Consider the following 20,585-nt stretch of genomic DNA (forward strand, 5'->3'; position numbering starts at 1 on the left):
CCAGGAAAAATACATCACCATATCCAGTTTCTGGACTAACAAGTCAATTCCAGCCATCATGGCCCAAGTGGGGCTCAGAAAGCTTCAGACCTCCAAGAAGATTCCTTTACTATGCCCCAGATTTTTACTCTCTCATTATTTTTCTTACTGAAGCTACAGCCAGATCTCTTTCCTTTCTTTCTCCACAAAATGTCTTTAAAATACTCCTCACTTATTATGTTTGTATTTCATCTCTACTCCTTTTTGCCTCTCCCTACATTTACTTCTGTAGCCTATTATGTTTGGTTTGGTTTGTTTTGGGTACCTGGGATTGAACCCAGTAGTGCTAAATCACTGAGTCACACACTTTAAAAAAAAAAAAAATTGAAACAGGATCTCGCTAAGTTGCTTAGGACATCACTAATTTGCTGAGGCTGGTCTTGAACTTGTGATCCACCTGCCTCAGTCTCCCCAGTTGCTGGAATTACAGGCATGCACCACCAGGCCTGGCCTATATGTTCATTTTAAAGGCCACCACACATGAGGCAGAATCTCATGGAGGAAGATTAGTGGTGCATACCTCTAATCCCAGGAGCTCAGGAGGCTGAGGCGGGAGGATCGCCAGTTCAAAGTCAGCCTCAGCAACTTATTGAGGCACTTAGTAACTCAGGGAGACCCTGTCTCTAAATAAAATATAAAAAAGGGCTGGGGATGTGGGCTTAGTGGTTGAGCACCCCTGCGTTCACTCCTCAATACAAAAAATAAAATTAAAGGCCATCAACATCCTCCCAATGGGTCCTTCTCCACATGTCCTGTTCAATCAACAGTGTTGATCCTGCTTGCCTTTGAAAACCCCTTTTCTTTCTTGACATCAGAGAGCTTTTCTATCCCAATTTCTATTCTCACTTTTACCAGTCTTTTATAATTTCACTCACTAGTTCTTCTTCCTCCAACCTTCCCTGAATGAGGTATTCTTTAGAATTCTATCTTCTACCTCTACTTATTCTAAAAGTGCTCATTTCTAATCTCACACATTAATAAACAACTTCCAAATAAACAACTTCTTTCCAGGTCTCCATAAATTTTTTTTAAAGTGTTTGAAAGAAAACCACAGTTCCTTCCTAGTAATGCTAAATAAGTCATGCAAAAACAATAATTATTTTTAAAAAATATGTTTTAATAATAGACACAATGCCTTTATTTTATTTATTTATTTTTATGTGGTGGTGAGGATCAAACCCAGTGTTTCACATGTGTGAGGCAAGTGCTCTACCACTAAGCCACAACCCCAGGCTCCACAAAAAATTATTTTTAAGTTAATAATTAATACATTTATAGCACTCTTTTCCTTTAGTTATACTCTGTAAGACAAAACAAATTGTCAGGGATTATGGAAGGGGCATGGAAATTGATAATGTAGAACCCAGCACCAAGTCTAAGAAAGGAAAAAGAAAATTATTACCGGGTGCATGGCACACACCTGTAATCCTAGCGGCTCAGGAGACAGAAACAGGAGGATCTGGAGTTCAAAGCCAGCCTCAGCAATGGCGAGGCTCTAAGCAACTCAGTGAGACCCTGTTTCTAAATAAAATACAAAATAGTACTGGGGATGTGGCTCAGTGGTTGAGTGCCCCTGAGTTTAATCCCTGATACACCCCCCCAAAAAATTATTGTTCCCAGTCACAGATCCAAGCCCTTAAACAAATAAAAAGGTTGTGTGTGTGTGTGTGTGTGTGTGTATGTTTGCATGCATGTGTGTGCACATTTACTGGGAATGGAATAAACCTGGTACTTTGCACTTGCTAGGCAAGTACTTTACCACTGAGCTACATGCCCAGCCCAAAAGTGGTATCTTGACTGGTAACAACAAGAGATATTGAGTAAAATAGAACCTTGGGTTCTAGAAAAATCCTTAATTGGAGCTTGGCTGCCTGCTCTTTTGAAATAATGGTAATTGAGTTTCTTTCATCTATGGAGACCCAAGAAGCAGCTATAAAACCTCAAAAGATCAGGGATGAAAGCAACATGTTACACTTCATTTGGCATTTGTGGAAAAAGGAAAAAAAGGGACATAAGAGTATAAGAGGAACTTATTGAGGCATAGAAGGGACAATGTACTTATTGTGGCTCAGTCAGGTATGATTTGTCAGAGTGGGTTGCACTAAACAGAAACCCCCTTAAGTAGAAAAGGCTTTAATATAGGGATGTAAGTACTTACAAAATCTTTGAAAGTATTGGAGGGACAGGGTCTCTGTTATATTCCAGAAATTGCTCTAAGCCCATGAGGGGAGCTTCAGAAAGGAGAGAAATGAAGACTATTTGGTTAGACTATGCATAACTACATTATAGTCTTACGCATAGATTGAAAAGCACATCACCCTGCCTGTGATCTAGGAATTCATTCTTATGCATAGTCAAAACATAGTTACACTATGCTTTGAATTGAAGAGCACATCACCATGCCTGTGATCCAGGAATCAACGACCTACTGCTAATGCTGCCTCAACAGTCTTCATTAACCATGAATACAGTAATTAAGCATTGCAAGACTGCTACAGAAAAGCCAACAAGCCAGTGGTGGTGGTATATGCCTGTAATCCCCAGCAGCTCAGGAGGCTGAGGCAGGAGGATCCCAAGTTCTAAACCAGCCTCAGCATATTAGCAAGGCCCTGTATCCAAAAAAAAAAAAAAAAAATGCTGAGTGCCCCTGAATTTAATACCCAGTACAAAAAAGAAAAAAGAAAAGAAAAGCTGGCCAGCAGGAGCAGCTAGTGCAGCCAGAATATGCCCTGTGCCTGACTTTCATTTATCAAGTTTCTCCAGTGTGCAAATTATTGATAGATCCATAATTTATAGCTAGAATCCTAGCTGCAAGAAAATCTGTGAAATACAGTTTTTAATTTTCTATCTTCTGCAGTACAGAAAAGAGATTGGTGACTTGAGAAGAATTCTTGGGCAATAGACAAGAATAGATATTCTAGTATATACTAGATAGAGTTAAATATGTGCCTGCTTTACAATGGGGCTATATCTGTAATCCCAGCTACTCGGGAGGCTAAGGCAGGAGAATCACAAGTTTAAAGCTGACCTCAGCAACTTAGAGAGATCCTGTCTCAAAAAAAAAAAAAAAAAAAAGATCTGAGAATATAGCTCAATGGTAGAGCACCCTGGGTTCAATCTCTAATAACAACAACAACAACAACAAAAAGATAGAATGTGGATCAACCATATCCACAAGTACATGTGGATGCACATTTAAATTTTTTTCTTGGTAGCAAGTTCTGAGCCAGAAGCAGCACAAGAATGAGACAAAAGGGCTGGGGATATAGCCCAATGGTAGAATGTTTGTGGCATGCTTCATGCCTGAGTTCAATCACTAGCACTGAAAAAAAAAAAAAAGGATGAAGCTATCCAGACTTTTTTTATTTTATAAGCCAGTAAGCCAGTTGTGAAATAAGAGGGAGCATAAAACTTATTATATTGTCAGGCAGAGACATGACCAACTGCAGTTGTCCATGACCATTATTTTAATGCACAAGGCCCCAGGTTCAATTCCGAGCACTGCAAAAATAAATACACACACACACACATACACATATATAATTATATATTTCACATACGTATATCTATATTATGACCATTATATCATAAAAGAATTAACTTTTGTGTGTGTGTGTGTGTGTGTAGATGGACACAGCACAATGCATTTATTTTTATGTGGTGCTAAGGATCGAACCCAGGGCCTCGCACATGCTAGCTGAGCCATAACCTCAGACCAGAATTAACATCTTAATACCAAAAAAGGTAAAAGACTCAGAATTTAAGAATTGAATAAATTTAACATCAAGAAAAATACTATTTTGTCCTTTCTCTTTTTTTTTAATTTTTAATTGTAGATGGACACAATACCTTTATACCTTTATTTTATTTATTTTTATGTAGTGCTAAGGATCAAACTCAGTGCCTCATATGCGCAAGGCAAGCACTCTGCCACTGAGCCACAATCCCAGCCCATCCCTAACCTTTATAATATTAAAATGTTTTTGAGACAGGTTGTCTCTAAGTTACTGAGGCTGGTTTCAAACTTGTGATACTCCTGCCCCTGCTTCTGCAGTCTTTAGGATTACAGGTGTATGTCACCATGGCCCACTAAGACTTTCTCTACCTTTTTTCAATTGGTACATTTTAATTTTACATAATAATGGGATTCATTGTTACATATTCATACATGCACATGATATAACAATATAATTTGTTCAATTTTTTTAATTAAAAATCTTTTAAAGGTAGCACACATGGAGAAAAATGTTAAGTTAGATGATAGTTTTTTTCTTTGTTTGTGGTGCTGGGGATTGAACCCAGGACCTTGTGCATGAGGGGCAAGCACTACCAACTGAGCTATATACTCAGTCCTGGATAATAGTTTTTATAAAGTGAGTAGCATCTAAACCAAGTCACAGAACACATCCCAGAAGCCCTTGTGTCCCTTCCCAGTCACAGCCCCTCTTGGGTCTTAGTCTGTTTTCTGTTGTTGATAACATGACACCACAAACCGAGTAAGTTACAAAGAAAAGAGGTTTATTTTGGTTCATGATTCTGATGAAAGGTCAAGATGTCACATCTGGTTATAGCCTCTTGCTGGCAGAGTTCTGAAGCAACACATGGAAACAGGGAGAGTGTAAGAGACCTAAACAAATTGACTTTGATAGTAGACCCACTTTCAGATAACTCATGACCCATTAACCCAATAATCACATCAATGGATTAATCCATTAATGAGGGCAGAGCCCTAATTATCCCTCAAAAGTCCCACTTGGTCCCACCTTATAACAGGGATTAAATTTCAACAAGAATTTCAGAATGGACAAACTATTCAAATCACAGCAGGTAACCATAATCTATATTTAGGATAGCATAGATTAATTTTACCCATTTTTGACCTTAACATAAATGAAATATGTTTTCTGTTTGTGAAGACATATTTATGTTTGTAAGATTTAGCCATATAGTTGCACACACCTTTAGTACATGCTGTCTCCTTGCTATATAACATTTTATTATGTGAATATACCATAATGTATTTATCCATTCTCCTATCAATGGACATTTAGATTATTTTTAATTTGGAGCTAGGCAAATACTGCTGAGGTGAACATTCTTGTACCTATTTTGTGGTGAACATAGGCATACATTTCTGTTAAATATATACCTAGGAGTGGAATTGTTCGGTAATAGGGTAGGTATACGTTCTGCCTCAATAAATATTACCAATTTTCCAAAGTGGTTGTAACAGTTATTGCTTTATATCCCTGTTAACAAGGTGTAAAAATTCTGGATGCCTCACATTCCCTCATTTGTCATTTTTCTTTCTTTTCCCTCCCTGCCTCTAGCCTTTGTTTTAGCTATTCTGGTGGATCTGTACTGGTCTCCAGTGTGTGTGTGTGTGTGTGTTTAATATGACAGCAGAATACATTACAATTCTTGTTACACATATAGAGCACAATTTTTCATATCTCTGGTTTATACAAAGTATATTCATACCAATCTGCGTCTTCATACATATACTTTAGAAAATAATGTCCATCACATTCCACCATCATTCCTAACCCCATGCCCCCTCCCTTTCCCTCCCACCCCTTGGCCCTATCTAGAATTCCTCTATTCCTCCCATGCTCCCCCTCCTTATATCAGAGAAAACACTCAGCATTTGTTTTTTGGGGGATTAACTAACTTCACTTAGCATTATCTTCTCTAACTCCGTCCATTTACCTGCAAATGCCATGATTTTATTCTCTATTATTGATGAGTAATATTGCATTGTGTATATATACCACATTTTTTTATCCATTCATCTATTGAAGGACATCTAGGTTGGTTCCACATTTTAGCTGTTGTGAATTGTGCTGCTATAAACATTGATGTGGCTGCGTCCCTGTAGTATGCCGTTTTTAAGACCTTTGGGTAGAGAGCGAGGAGAGGGATAGCTGGGTCAAATGGTGGTTCCATTCCCAATTTTCCAAGAAATCTCCATACTGCTTTTCATACTGGCTGCACCAATTTGCAGTCCCACCAGCAGTGTATGAGTGTAGCTTTTCCCCCACATCCTCGCCAACACTTATTGTTGTTTGTATTCATAATAGCTGCCATTTTGACTGGAGTGAGATGAAATCTTAGAGTAGTTTTTATTTGCATTTCTCTAATTGCTAGAGATGATGAACATTTTTTCATATATTTGTGATTGATTGTATATCATCTTCTGAGAAGTGTCTCTTCAGGTGAAAGATCTGTATAATGAAGATTACAGAACCCTAAAGAAAGAAATCAAAGAAGACCTTAGAAGATGGAAAGATCTACCTTGATCTTGGATAGGCAGAATTAATATTATCAAAATGACCATACTACCAAAAGAACTATACAGATTTAATGCAATTTGATCAAAATCCCAATGACATTCCTCACAGAAATAGAAAAAAAGCAGTCATGAAATTTATCTGGAAAAATAAAAGACCCAGAATAGCTAAAGCAATCCTTAGCAGGAAGAGTAAAGCAGGTGGCATCACTATACCAGACCTTACTTAAACTATGCTACAGAGCAATAGTAACAAAAACAGCATGGTATTGGCACCAATCAGACTGGTAGACCAATGGTACAGAATAGAGGACACAGAGACTAACTCACAAAATTATAATTATCTTATATTAGACAAAGGCGCCAAAAACATGCATTGGAGAAAAATTAGCCTCTTCAACAAATGGTGTTGGGAAACTGGAAATCCATATGCAACAAAATGAGATTAAACCCCAATCTCTCACCATCACAAAACTCAACTGCAAATGGATCAAGAACCTAAAAATAAAACCAGAGACCCTGCCTAATAGAAGAAAAAGTAGGCCCTAATCTCCATCGTGTGGGCTAAGGCCCCGACTTTCTTAATAGGACTCCTTTGGCACAAGAATTAAAATGAAGAATCAATAAATGGGATAGACTTAAACTAAAAAGTTTCTTCTCAGCAAAAGAAACAATCTGTGAGGTGACTAAAGAGCCTACTTCTTGGGAGGAAATCTTTACCCCCTCACACATCAGATCTCTAGATATATAAAGAATTCAAAAAACTAAGCACCAAAAAAAAAAAAAAAAAGCCCCAAAAAACAATCAATAAATGGGCCAAGGACCTGAACAGACATTTCTCCGATGTGGTTTTAATTAGAAGTTCCCTGACTCATTCAGTTACACACCTTGCAGGTGTTTAATGTCCACTAGGAAATCCTCTTTTGAGAAGTGCAGTGCAGACCTTTTAAAAAACTCAACCTGTCAACTCAACACTTTCATTACCATATTTTCATGGTGAGACTCAAATGATTCTAAGTTAGGTCCAACATTTTTGTCTGGAGGAGGACAATCTCTAAATGACCTTTGCGTCCTATATATGGGGGGCCCTGTTGGAGACAGCAGGGAGTGACCTTTATTATCTCTAACCCCCAAACTCCAGTCCTTTACAGGAGGTGAAAGGACAGTTGATTTTTAATTAGAACAGCTGCCAGGCACGGTGGCCCATGCTGAAGCGGGAGGACCGCAGGTTCATGGCCAGCCTGCACAACTTAACAAGATCCAGTCTCAAAAACCGAAAGGGTTTGGGGATGTAGTTCACTCAGTGGTGAAGTGATCCTAGGTTAAGACCTCCACACCAAAAATAAATATATATATTTTTTTTTAAAGAGAGACAGAGAGAGAATTTTTTTTAATATTTATTTTTTAGTTCTCGGCAGACACAACATCTTTGTTTGTATGTGGTGCTGAGGATCGAACTCGGGCCGCACGCATGCCAGGCGAGCGCACTACCGCTTGAGCCACATCCCCAGCCCTATATTATTTTTAAAAAGAAGAAGTAGTAAGGAAAAAGCCTGAACTGCCTGAAATTGCCCTCAGCCTCCCCAGCCGGGACTGGGACAGCCGGCGAGGATATCTGGGGGCACCTCTAGGGGCATGGAGGCAACGAGCGGCCCGGGTATCTTTTAAAGCAGAAATGGTAACACGCTTTTAACCGCGGCGGTGGCGGGGGTGGGGCCCAGAAGTGTTGCCCGGTAAAGGGCTCCCCGCTTCCGCCGCAGGAAGCCGCCTGAGGGGGCGCCCGGAGGAACCCCAGGCCTCGAGCGGCCGTGGCTGGTCAGTTGGCACAAGTGGAAGGTGAGAAGCAGGACTGGGGCTGGGGTGGCCCCGACTTGGCCAACACGGCAGGATCCCTACCCAGAGGCGGGTGGGTGGGTGACCTGCTGACGGAAAGAGCCGGGAGTCACGTTTTACCATCCTATCAACGGATCACTCAAAATAGAATGCTGGGTTTGGCGAGGCAGAGCCGGGGTCCTAACGGCTGCGCGGCGTGGCGGGCGGAAGCGCAGCGGCGCCAGCGCTGTCACTCCCGGTCGCGACGGCCTGGGATCAGCGCGGAGGCTCGGGTGGCCGGGAGATCTAACCGCAGTTGCCGGTAGGGATGGTCGGTGCGCAGCGCTGTCCCTGGGACCTGCAGGTGGGGGAACGCGGTCTGCGGTCGTGTAAAGGCGGAGGTTAAGGGAGGAAGAGGCCTGCGGTTCTGCTGAAACTAGCAAGTAGCTTCCTGGCATTGGGAGAATATTTATTTACTGAGCACCTACTATGCCCCAGCACTGCTTAAAACTCTGGAATCCCACAGTGAACTGGGTGGGCCAGCACCCTGCCCTCCTGTACCGTACATTCAGGCAACAGACAAGAAAATGCATAGGTGTATAATACTATACAGACAGTGATCAGTCTTATTAAGAAAAGCTTAACGTAACAGAGCTGTGAAATAGGGGGATGATTTATGTTAAGATAAGGTGGGGCACGGGGAAATGTCTTTCAGAGAAGATCTTTCTGAGGAAGTGTCCTTTCATCCAGACCTGAAGGAAATGAGGATGCTTTGGAAGAAGAACGGTCCCAGCAGAGAAAATGGGAGGATTGATCTGTTGCTTGGCCTTGAAACTTGTCTACCTGGAGCTTAAACGTTGTGTACATAGAATTACCTTTGTAGGTTTTAGCGAAGGAAAATTGACATTTTCTTAACAAATTATTTAATATTCATTCATCTAGCTCTGGATTCGTTCAGCGTTTTATTCCTGAAGTGTGAGAGAAGGGTTGGAAGGCCAACTGCCTTAGTTATTAGTTTGGCAAAATTAGTTTTTAGTTAAGTACATATACTAAGTGTAGAATTTCCACTGGTTTTCAAGAAGACTTAATCTGAATTCATTTTTAGGAAAAAATTAAGTAAAAACCTCACTTTTAAAGGAAAGTGCGTTTATTTTAAAGGAGTAGGGAGGGGTTTTTTTGTTTTTGTTTTGCCTTTGTTTGCTTGTTTTCCCAAATAAGAATAACCTTGAGGACAAAAACTAGCTGACAGAAGAAAGAAGGGAGATGGTTCTAGAAACTGAGAAAGGTAGCAGAAGATATGAAAAGAAAAGGTAGTAAGGATGATGTGAAATAACCAAAAGAACAATCTGTCCTCATTCTTCTCCTCCTCCTAATAAACTCAGGAAACAGTATTAGTGCTTCAACATACCACATCTCAACTGATTTTCAAAATTACCCATCCTAGTCAAGAGAATGGGTAGAAGAGAAAACAGGCTCAGACTTGATGACTGGTTAAGAAAAAAATCATGATTTCCAACACCACCATAGCTCCCTAGCAGTTTAAGTGAAAATAAAACTTAAGGAGACAGCTTGTTTCAAATATTTTTAACTTTCTATGGAAAAGTAAACCACACTAAAATCATGGAGTTTTTGGCATCAAGGTTACCATCTAATCCCTGTTCATTTTTCGATAGGAAAACTGTGCTAGTTTTGACCAAGCAGTGACTCAAAATATAGAGCTGCTGTTTTTGCCAGCATCTTTTCTCTCCCTAGAACCTCTAACTTGATTAAAATTCTTCCTTCCCACGCTATTGAACAGATGAAAAGAACTTTGTTGAGGATCCCAGAATTGACTTAATCTAAGATCTAAGTTGTATGAGATTTTACCTTCCACAAGTATTTGTAGAAGTGTCCTTTAGCCACTCCTAAGTCATATCTTCTCTCAGGCAGCCTAATTAGATAGAGTGAATAAATAACAAGCTAATTAAAATTTACAGGAAGTTCTACTTGAAGAGGATTGAAGGGAGTCAGTTCTTAGTAGAACAGAGATGGAGAACAACACATACAGTATGAGTATTAAGATATCAAATTAGTTTGTCATTGTTATGTTGATAATCACAATATCATCTTCCTGGATTTTTCTTGCCTTTTTTATTCTTTTTTCACTTGATTTTATTTACTTTAAGGGATAGCTAACAACAATATTGAAAATAGTTGAATATTTAGTGTTGGAGAGGTAATCTATTCATGTTTTCCCTTCTAATCTTTCATCATGGTAGTATTCAGTTTCTTCTTTATATTAAGAACATAGTCATGATGGATGGCAATATCTTCTATATGGCATTTGCCTTGTACAAAAATTTGAGAAATACATTCTATATTTTGTTTATAGTATCTATAAAACATTCTTTTCCCAATTTTAAAGTTGTGAAATAAATTCAGAAGATTTATTTAAGGAGTACATTTCCAAAATTAGCCATAACTAGTGATATTATTTAGTGGACCTCTCATTTTTAAGAGAAATGAATTTTTTTTCTCTAGTATTAGTTATTCACTAATAGCCATATTTGTATATATATAAATGGTACCTTACTACAAAATTGTATAGAATATACACATTACACATTTATTTGTTAAAGATAAAAACTTGAAGAGTAACTTTTTCCCAAAATAGAACAATAAGTATTATCTTTGTAGTTTTTTGTCTTTTTTTTTTTGGTGCTGAGTACCAAACAGCCTTTCACTTGTTAGTGAATACTCTACTACTGAACTGAATCCCCAGCCCTATCTCAGATTCTTACTTGCATTATATGGTCAAGATAAATGTTGACCTTCTGTCTTTTGACGAAAACTCTGTAAACACTTAAATTTAATTATGAAAAATGTGTACTTTTATGACTTGCAGCTTAATGAGAATTTTGGAGATGTTCTCTATTTGTATTTTGCCTGTGTACTTCATCTTATTTTCGTACTTTGAGAGAATTGTAATTTAATGCTAGATTTGGACATACATTTTTTTTTAATGAAGAAAGATAAAAATCAATCATCAGAGAAGAGATTGAGATAATAGAGAATAAAGTATTGAAAAGGAGAGCTACGGGGCTGGGTTATGGCTCAGTGGTAGAATGCTCGCCTAGCATGTGCAAAGCCCTGGGTTCGATCCTCAGCACCACATAAATAAAATAAAGATATTGTGTCCAACTACAACTAAAAAAATAAATATTTTTTTAAAAAAAAAGAAAAGAAGAGCTACATACCTGCAAATCCAATGGAGAGTGTAGATTAAATCCACGTTAAGTCCAGTTTCACTATTTGCAAAATGTTTGATGTTTGAAAGGATCAAAGAAAACCCACCAAAACTTATAAATAGTTACTTAGGTAGAGTTTATCAAAGGGATTAAAATTAACATCCTAAATTTATAACAATCTAGTTTTAAGTGATACCAGTAATGTACATTGATTTTGCTCCTAACTCCATCCTCCCCTTCATGTTGTTGTTATCACAAATTAGAACAAATTATTAATTAAAATTTGTTCTAATCAGTTATACATGACAGAATATGATCTTTGATTCATTGTACACAAATAGAGCACAATTTTTCACTTCTCTGGTTGTACATGAAGTAGAGTCACACCATTTGTGCAATCATACATGTACCTAGGGTAATGATGTCCATCTCATTCCTTTTCTTGTCTTGATAAAACATAGGACATACTTAAGTGTGGTTAAAAGACTATTATAGCCAACAGACTTTGTACATTTCTACATTTTTAAAATTCACAATTAATTAGCATTGCCATTTGTGGTGTTTTGTGCTTAAATATGTATTATCAGAATAGAACACTCATGTTCATCATTATAATTGCAAACAGGTCTCATTAAAAATTATACAAAACTGGTTTTGAGGAAATCTTGAACCATGGCAATATAGATATGAAGAGTAACAGTGAAATGAATTTGCTCAATTATAACTATTCTTAGCGCTCGCCTAGCGCGGGCGGGACCCGGGTTCGATCCTCAGCACCACATAAAAATAAAGGCATTGTGTTGTGTCCATCTACACCTAAATATATATATATATATATATATATTCTTATTGAGCTGACTCTAGAGTGTGAGTCATGTTAGTTGCAAAATATTGTTATAAAGATCCACAAAGACAGTTAAGTAAGATGTCAGTCTTGGGGCTGGGGTCGTGACTCTGCAGTAGAGCATTCACCTGACATGTGTGAGGCACTGGGTTCCATCCTCAGCAACACATAGAAATAAATAAAGGTATTGTGTCCACCTAAAACATATATATATATATATATATATATATATATATATTTTTTTTTTTTTTTTTTTCTTTAGAATGAGCTGGGACTGGGAGTAGGCTAGGTGTTCTCTGATGGTTAAATTACATGTTTCCTAAATGCAATAAGGAGGGGTCATACTTGGAAACATTTTACATAAAACTGTTTCTCTGGGAATTCACTGGTATCTTGAATGACTTGCATCTTAGACTTTCAGATTGTTTTCTTCCTGGACATTTTAATGGTCATTCTTAGGAAAGCAGAACTGGAAGAAGGGAAGCATTTGTTCTTCTTTCACGTTTTCCAAAAGATACATTAAAAAGTCAACACATTTTAAAAGAGGATATATTTATAGCTTGGTATGGCTGTGCATACTTGTAATCCAGCTACTCAGGAGGCTAAGGTAGGAGAATCAAAAGTTCAAGGCCAGCCTGGGTAGCTTGGTAAGACCTTGTCCCAAAATAAGAAATAAAAAGGGCTATAGGTGTACCTCACTGATATAGAGCACCACCTGTGGGTTCAATTCCTAGTGTGTGTGTGTGTGTGGGGGGGGTATTTATATAACAATTTTAAGATGGTTTTGAAAAGATATTAGAGGAATTACCACAAAAACCAAGATATGGGATATAGAAATTAGTCAAAAAGTGATCTTTTTTAAACACACACACACACACACACACACATATATAATTTTTAGATGTGGTTGGACACAATACCTTTTTATTTTATTTTATTTTATTTTATGCGGTGCTGAGCATTGAACCCAGGCCCCTGCACGTGCTAGGCGAGCACTCTACCACTGAGCCACAACCCCAGTCCAATCTTTTTTTTAATGTGTTCATTTCTTTAACAACCAAAAATGAGGCCCCTGTATTCACTGCTCAATCCAGCTCCCCACCAAGTCTACCTGGTGCAGATCCAGGCTTAATCTATTTATTTAATTTAATAATTAGAATTCAACATTTAAGACCAGGAATTACTTTTTTTTTCATTTCAAAAATCATAAGCTATTCTACCTCTGTTATTTCTGTACTTCCTGATTATGCCAATTTTATTATTATTAAGGTATCTTCTCGTTGTTGCTTATTTAAAAAGATCTGTATACCTGTGAATCTCCCAATAATATAGAAGTCAAGGATAGAAACTTGATGGAAATTAAGGATAAAGTTTAAAAGTGTTTGTTGGTGTTGTTACTAGCAATTTTACTTCAACAAAACCATTTTTTCTTGGAGGGGGGTTAACCAGAAATTGAACTCAGGGGCACTGGACCACTGAGCCACATCCCCAGCCCTATTTTGTATTTTATATAGAGACAGGGTCTCACTGAGTTGCTTAGCACCTCGCTTTTTGCTGAGGCTGGCTTTGATCCTCCTGCCTCACAGCCTCCCGAGCCACTGGGATTACAGGTGTGTGCCACTGCTCCTGGTGACAAAACAATTTTGACATAGCCAAATAAACTGATTGTGAAATTTTGTCCAAATTGACTGATTAGACAGATCAAGAGGTTCAGAATCAAGAGGAGACATCAAGAAGAGAGGTTCAGAATCAATGAGGAGACATGAATATAATACATACTATGAAAAAGATAACCTTATATCATTATCTACCCATTGGATTTTAGTTTAGGTCCAAGAGGGGATAAGGAAGGAATACAGATTCAGGATTTTTTTTTTTTTTTTGTAGTACTGAGGATCAAACCCAGGGCCTCCCACATGCTAGGTGAGCACTCTCCCACTGAGTTATATCCCCTAGCCCTTTTAATTTTTAATTTTGAGACAGGGTCTCCACCAGTGGAGGCTGGCCTTGAACTTGTGATCATTATGCCTCAGCCTGCTAAGTAACTGGGATTACAGGCATGGGCTACGATGTCCATTTGATAGGGATACAGATTTAGAAAACAAACCTAAAGACTTTCAAACATCCTATTTTCTAGCCCTATGTAATTCCTCAGCTTCATATGTTGAATAACATGCACGTAAAGTGACCCATAAATATGATTTATATAAATTATGGGAATCAGCCTTATTGTTCTTTTATTCAAGCATTCTTCCTCTAATAAAACAACTTATGAGTTAATAAGTAACATTTATTTTCTAGAAATATGTAGTAGTTCTCTATGACTCATTTATTCATTTGAATTGCTCAAATGGCTGGTATATGACAAGTCTGGGACTGCCCTCATAGAACTTACATTGTAGTGAAGGAAATGACAAATTCTAAGAAAAATATAGCAATTGGCAAGGGGATAGAAAATAGGACAGGAGGGGAGGAATTTACTTACTCTAGTTGTGGTCAAGGATAGACTCTTTAAGGTGAATCTGATAGGAAACCAGAATGATGATAAGGAGTTAGCCATAAGAAGATCTGGAGAATTCGTGTTGCATACAAAGGGAGTGACATATGTAAAGGTCATAGACAGGGGTCTTTTAAAGTTGCAGAGACTGGCCTTGAACTCAAGCCTTCTGCTAACGGTTTAGCAGATTAAAGCAGGGGTCAGCATGCTCTTGTGTAAAGAGCCAGAAAGTAACTACTTTAGACTTTGTGGACCACATGGTTTGGTTCACAAGTATTCAGCAGCTCTAATGTGATATTATTAAAGCAGCCATAGACAGTACATAAATAAATGATCATGACTATATTAAATTGAAACCTTATTTATAAAAAGAGGCAAAAGCACAAGCCATAAAAAGAAAAATGAATAAATGGGGCTTATCAAAATGAAAAGTTTTTGCTCTGCAAAAACCCTGTAGGAGCTGGGGACAGTTGCGCACACCTGTAATCCCAGTGACTCAGGAGGCTGAGGCAGGAGACTAACATGTTCAAAACCAGCCTCAGCAATCTAGAAGGGCCCTAAGCAACTTAGTGAACTGACTCTGCATTTCAAAAAATAAAAAGGGATGGGATGTGGCTCAGTAAATAAGGACCACAGGGTTCAATCCCTGGTGCTAAAAACAAAAATAATAAACACACAGAAAGAGCCCTTGTGTGGATGACTATGAAAAGGGTCTTCTTGAAAAGACAAGCAGCAGAAAGAATATTTGCAAACCACATATCCAAAGGACTTGTGTATAGAAAATATAAAGCATTCTCAAAACACAGCAGTAAACTGTGATCAAACTAGTGTGGTACCAGCATACGGACAGACATATGAAATACAAGAATAGAACTGAAAGTTCAGAAATAAACCCCCTGTGTTGTGATAGTTATGGATAACTTGACCTTCATATTATTTCCCAACCCCTTGTGTAAATTTTTGAGTGTCAAGACCATTTAATGGAGAATAGTCTTTTTAACAAATTGTATAGGGGCAGGTTGATTGGACGCTTACCTCACATTATATACAAAAATTAATTAAAAATGAATCAAATATCTAGATGTAAGAGCTAAAATTGTAAAACTCTTAGGAAAAAATATAGATATAAATCTTTGTGATATTAGATTAGGTGGTTGTTCCTTAGGGAAAAAAGCATGAGCAACAAATGGAAAAATAGATATATTGGACATAATCATAACTAAAAACTTTCTTCTTCCAAAGACACCATAAAGTGAGAAGACAACCCACAGAATGGGAGATAATTGTATTAAATCATGTATCTGATAAGGGACTTGTATCTAGAATATATAAAGGATTATTACAATTCAATAATAAAAATACAAACAACACAATTAAAAATAGACAGGCTAAGACAGTCGGTGATTAAGCCTCCCATTTACCAGGGATGCTTACATTTATCCCTGGCAGCCCTGGATCAAAGGCTTGGGGGAAGCCTTGGCACAATGACATAATCCCAACTTCCTGGTGGAGTTTCATCTCCTAATTTTATTTTTTTGATTATAAAAAGTATATGTGCTCACTGTGTGAACCTTCTTGAACACAAAAATCACAAAAAAGAAAACTTTGAAACATTTTTCTGGTTCTGCTATGTGGATAGATATACTATCAAAATTATGATATAGAACTTTCTAGCCTTTGTTTTCTATTCTTGTGCATATTTGAACATAATTGGAATAATTTTTTTGCAGATAAAAAAATAAAATAAAAATATATAGGGCCAAGAATAGAGCTCACTAGTAGAGCATTTGCCTAGTATGCATAAGGCCTATGGTTCATCCCTTGGCACCAATGAGAGGGGAAAAAAAGGACATTTTTTAGAAGAAGATATACAAATGGCCAATAAATACATGAAAAGACGTTCAATGTTACTAGCTGGCAAGGAAATCAAATTGCAACCACTGTAAAATGCACTTCAAATTCACTAGATTTTTCTATAACTGAAAAACTGAAAATCTAGACATTAACAATTGTTGGCAAGAATATGGAGAAACTGATCCTGGTATGATGGTATATTCCTGTAACCCAGCTACTCAGCAAGCTGTGGCCAGAGTATCACAAGTTCAAACCCAGCCTTCACAACTTAGTGAGACTGTCTCAAAACAAAAAGTAAAAAGGGGTAGAGTTGTAGCTCCATGGTTTAGACCCCTGAATTTAATCCCCAGTACTAGGGGGGAAACAAACAAACAAACAAAACTTGGATTCAGGTGCTCATTGCAGGATCATTGATAATTTTGGAAACACTCAAACATTCATCAACTTATAATCGGATAAGTAAAATATGGTATGTCCATACCATGAAGTATTATTGAGAAATAAAAAATGAAATACTGTTATATGTACAACATGAATGAACCTTGAAAATATTCTGAGTAAAAGAAGCCAGTGACAAAAGACTGCACATTAATGTGATTTCACTTTTATGAAAAGTCAATAATAGGCAAATGCATGAAGATAAAAGGTAGAGGTGATTAAACAACTTTGAATACACTACAACCTATTACAGTATACACTTTAGAGAATGAATTATATAGTATGTGAGTTTAGAGAGGGGCTGGAGCTGTGGCTGTGGCTCAGCGGTAGAGCACTTGCCTTGCTCGTGCGAGACCCTGGGTTCAATCCTCAGCACCACATAAAAATAAATAAAGATATTGTCTCCAGCTACAACTAAAAAATAAATATTTAAAAATAAATAAATAAGTCTCAATAGAGCTGTTATTAAAAACACAAAATGTTTTTAAAAATGATAATCATTATAACAATAAATAAAAATATTGTGCCCATCTACAACTAAAAAAATAAAAACATTTAAAAAAAGATAGTCAAAAAAGACGAGCAGATATTTCACTATGAGGATATACAGATACAAATAAGCACATGAAAAGTTGCCTAGCATTTTTAGCCATCAGGAAAATACAAATTAAAACCACAATGATTTGGGCATGGTGGCACATGCTAATCCCAGCTACTTGGAAGAGTGAGGCAGGAAGATCATAAGTTCAAGGCCAGCTTGGGCAACTTAGTGAAACCCCATCAAACTTTGAAAAATGGGACTGGTGATGCAGCTCAGTGGTAGCGCACATGGCAAAAAATAAGACCACCAAATATCACTTTGTATTTTATTTTTATTTTTTTAGTTGTAGTTGGACATAATACCTTTATTTTATTCATTTATTTGTATTCTGGGTGCTGAGGATCGAACCCAGGGTCTCGCACATGCAAGGCGAGCGCTCTACCTCTGAGCCACAACCCCAGCCCATCACTTTGTATTTTATCAGAATGGCTAAAATAAAAAACATCAATTACAGGCGAGGATACAGAGAAACTAGATCATTTATACATTAATATTGAAAATATAAAATGGTACAGTTTTAAACATGTTTAGTAAACATGATGGCACTTTCTTATAAAACTAAGCATATGACTCAGCAATTGCATTCTTGGACATTTATCCCAGAGAAAGAAAAATATAATCATGGGCTAGGGATGAAGCTCAGGAGTACAGTGTTTGCCTAGCATGTGTGAGACCCTAGGTTCAATCTACAATAGCAGAGGTAGGAAAAAACAAACACACAGTCATACAAAAACCAACACATAGCCAGGCACCATGGTTCACACCTGTAATCCCAACAACTCAGGAGTCTGAGGCAGGAGGTTCACAAGTGCAAAATCAGCCTCAGCAATTTAGCTAGGCCCTAAACAACTCAGTGAGAACCTATCTCAAAACCCAATAAAAAGGGGCTGGGGATGTGGCTCAAGCGGTAGCGTGCTCGCCTGGCATGCGTGCGGCCCAGGTTCGATCCCCAGCACCACATACAAATAAAGATGATGTGTCCGCCAATAACTAAAAAATAAATATTGAAAAAAATTCTCTCTCTCTCTCTCTATAAAAAAATAAAATAAAAGGCGGGGTAGCTGGGGATGGAGCTTAGTGGTTAAGTACTAACATGAATGTTCATAGGTCCATTTGTCATGGACCAAACTGTAAGCATCCTATTTAACAGCTGAATGTTTAAACAAACTGGGTACATCCATACTATAAAGTACTACTCAGAAAAAAAAAAGAAAAACAAATGGACAATTGATACACCTAACAACTTGAATGGATTCCAAAGGGATTGTGCTGAATGAAAGAAGCCAGTCTCAAATATTGTATGATCCAATTTGTATAATATTTGTAAAATAACAAAATTGACAGACTAGTGGTTGCTAGTGATTGGGTTTCAGGGAGAGATGACTGACTAATAAAGGAAACATGATCGATTCTTCTGATGCTACATTCCATATCTTGATTATGGCAATATGAATCTACATGTGATAAAAAAACAAACCAGGTTTGGTGGCACATGCCTATAATCCCAGCTACTCATCTGGAAGGAGGATTGCAAGTTCCAGGCCAACCTGGGCAACTTGGCAAAACACTGCACCTAAAAAGAGATTGGAGCATAATTTAGCATTGGAGCACTTGCTGAGCAGGCATGAAGCACTGGAAAAATCCCCAGTAATTGGAGAAAAAAAAAAAATTGCAAAGAACTAAATAACACACATACTCAAATGAATGCATGTAAAACTTAAAGTCTGAATTCAATATGGGTGGATTACATCAACACCATTTCCTGTTTGTGATATTGTACCATTAAACAAGATACTGCCATTAGGGAAACTAGGTGAATATATTAGACTGTATTACTTGTTTTTACAACTGATTGTGGATTCGCAATTATCTCCAAATAAAAAGAGAATATAAAACTACAGGCTGCATTTGACCCATGGACCATTGTATACCTGATGGATTAAAAAAACAGGAAGGAGGGATTGTGGTATAGCAGAAAGAGTTGTAGGAAATGCTACTGGAGAAACAGCCTTGAGCCAGATCACATTGGACCTAAAGTTCATGAAGAGCTGTTTTAAGTTTTTTATTCTATATATGATAGAAGGTCACTCCAGAGGTTTTGACCAGGGGAGAAATAAGATCAAATTTATGTTTCTAAGAGATCACTTTTGCTGTTGGTTAGAGAATGGACCACATGGGAGCATACAAAGGCAGAGAGATCAGTTATAATTTGAATCCAAAGTAGAGATAATGGGGTGTTGGGAAGTGTGGTAGTAACTGGGCTAGGAGAAACAGTTGGATTCAGTTGCTAATGAATTGGGGAGGGGATAAAGGGAATACAGAAATCAAAACCAGTTCCTGTTTTTGGTTTAAGCCATCAAGATGGGAAAATTGGGGGGGAGAAGCAGTTGGGGCAGGAACTTGGAGCGCTCTTAAGTTTGAGATTCCTATTGGCCATTTTGGTGTAGACATCAAATCTGTAGCTCAGAGATAAGGTCTAGGTTGGAGACTCAGATTTGATATGGATAATAATTAAAGGCATAGGCCTTGAGGAAAACCCAGGGAGTGAGTGTTAAAGAAAAGTATTTTGAGGGCTGGGGATGTGGCTCAAGCGGTAGCACGCTCGCCTGGCATGCGTGCGACCCGGGTTCGATCCTCAGCACCACATACAAACAAAGATGTTGTGCCCTCCAAAAAACTAAAAAATAAATGTTAAAAAATTCTCTCTCTCTCTCTCTCTCTCTCTCTCTCACTCTCTCTTAAAAAAAAAAAAGTATTTTGAGGATTGAAACTTGAGGACGCAGCAACATTCAGAAATGCTGAGAAAAGACAGTGAGAATGTAGAAACTAGAATCAGGCACAGTGGCACATGTCTATAATCCCAGCTACTTAGGAAGCTAAGGCAGGAAGCTCAGTTCAGGGTCAGGGACTGGGGATATAGCTCAGTTGGTAGAGTGCTTGCCTTGTATGCACAAGGCCCTGGGTTCAATCCTCAGTACCACCAC

At 37.9% G+C, this 20,585-nt stretch overlaps 1 non-coding gene across 1 annotated transcript; it reads left to right on the forward strand.

Annotated features, from left to right (window-relative positions):
- The first annotated feature begins 20,511 nt into the window (after positions 1-20,511).
- On the forward strand, positions 20,512-20,584 carry Trnat-ugu. Its single transcript has one exon. It is a non-coding gene; the product is annotated as a tRNA-Thr (tRNA).
- The last annotated feature ends 1 nt before the right edge of the window (position 20,585 follows it).

This window comes from Marmota marmota, unplaced genomic scaffold (assembly GCF_001458135.2).
Source record: "Marmota marmota marmota unplaced genomic scaffold, marMar, whole genome shotgun sequence".
Taxonomy (NCBI): Eukaryota; Metazoa; Chordata; class Mammalia; order Rodentia; family Sciuridae; genus Marmota; species Marmota marmota.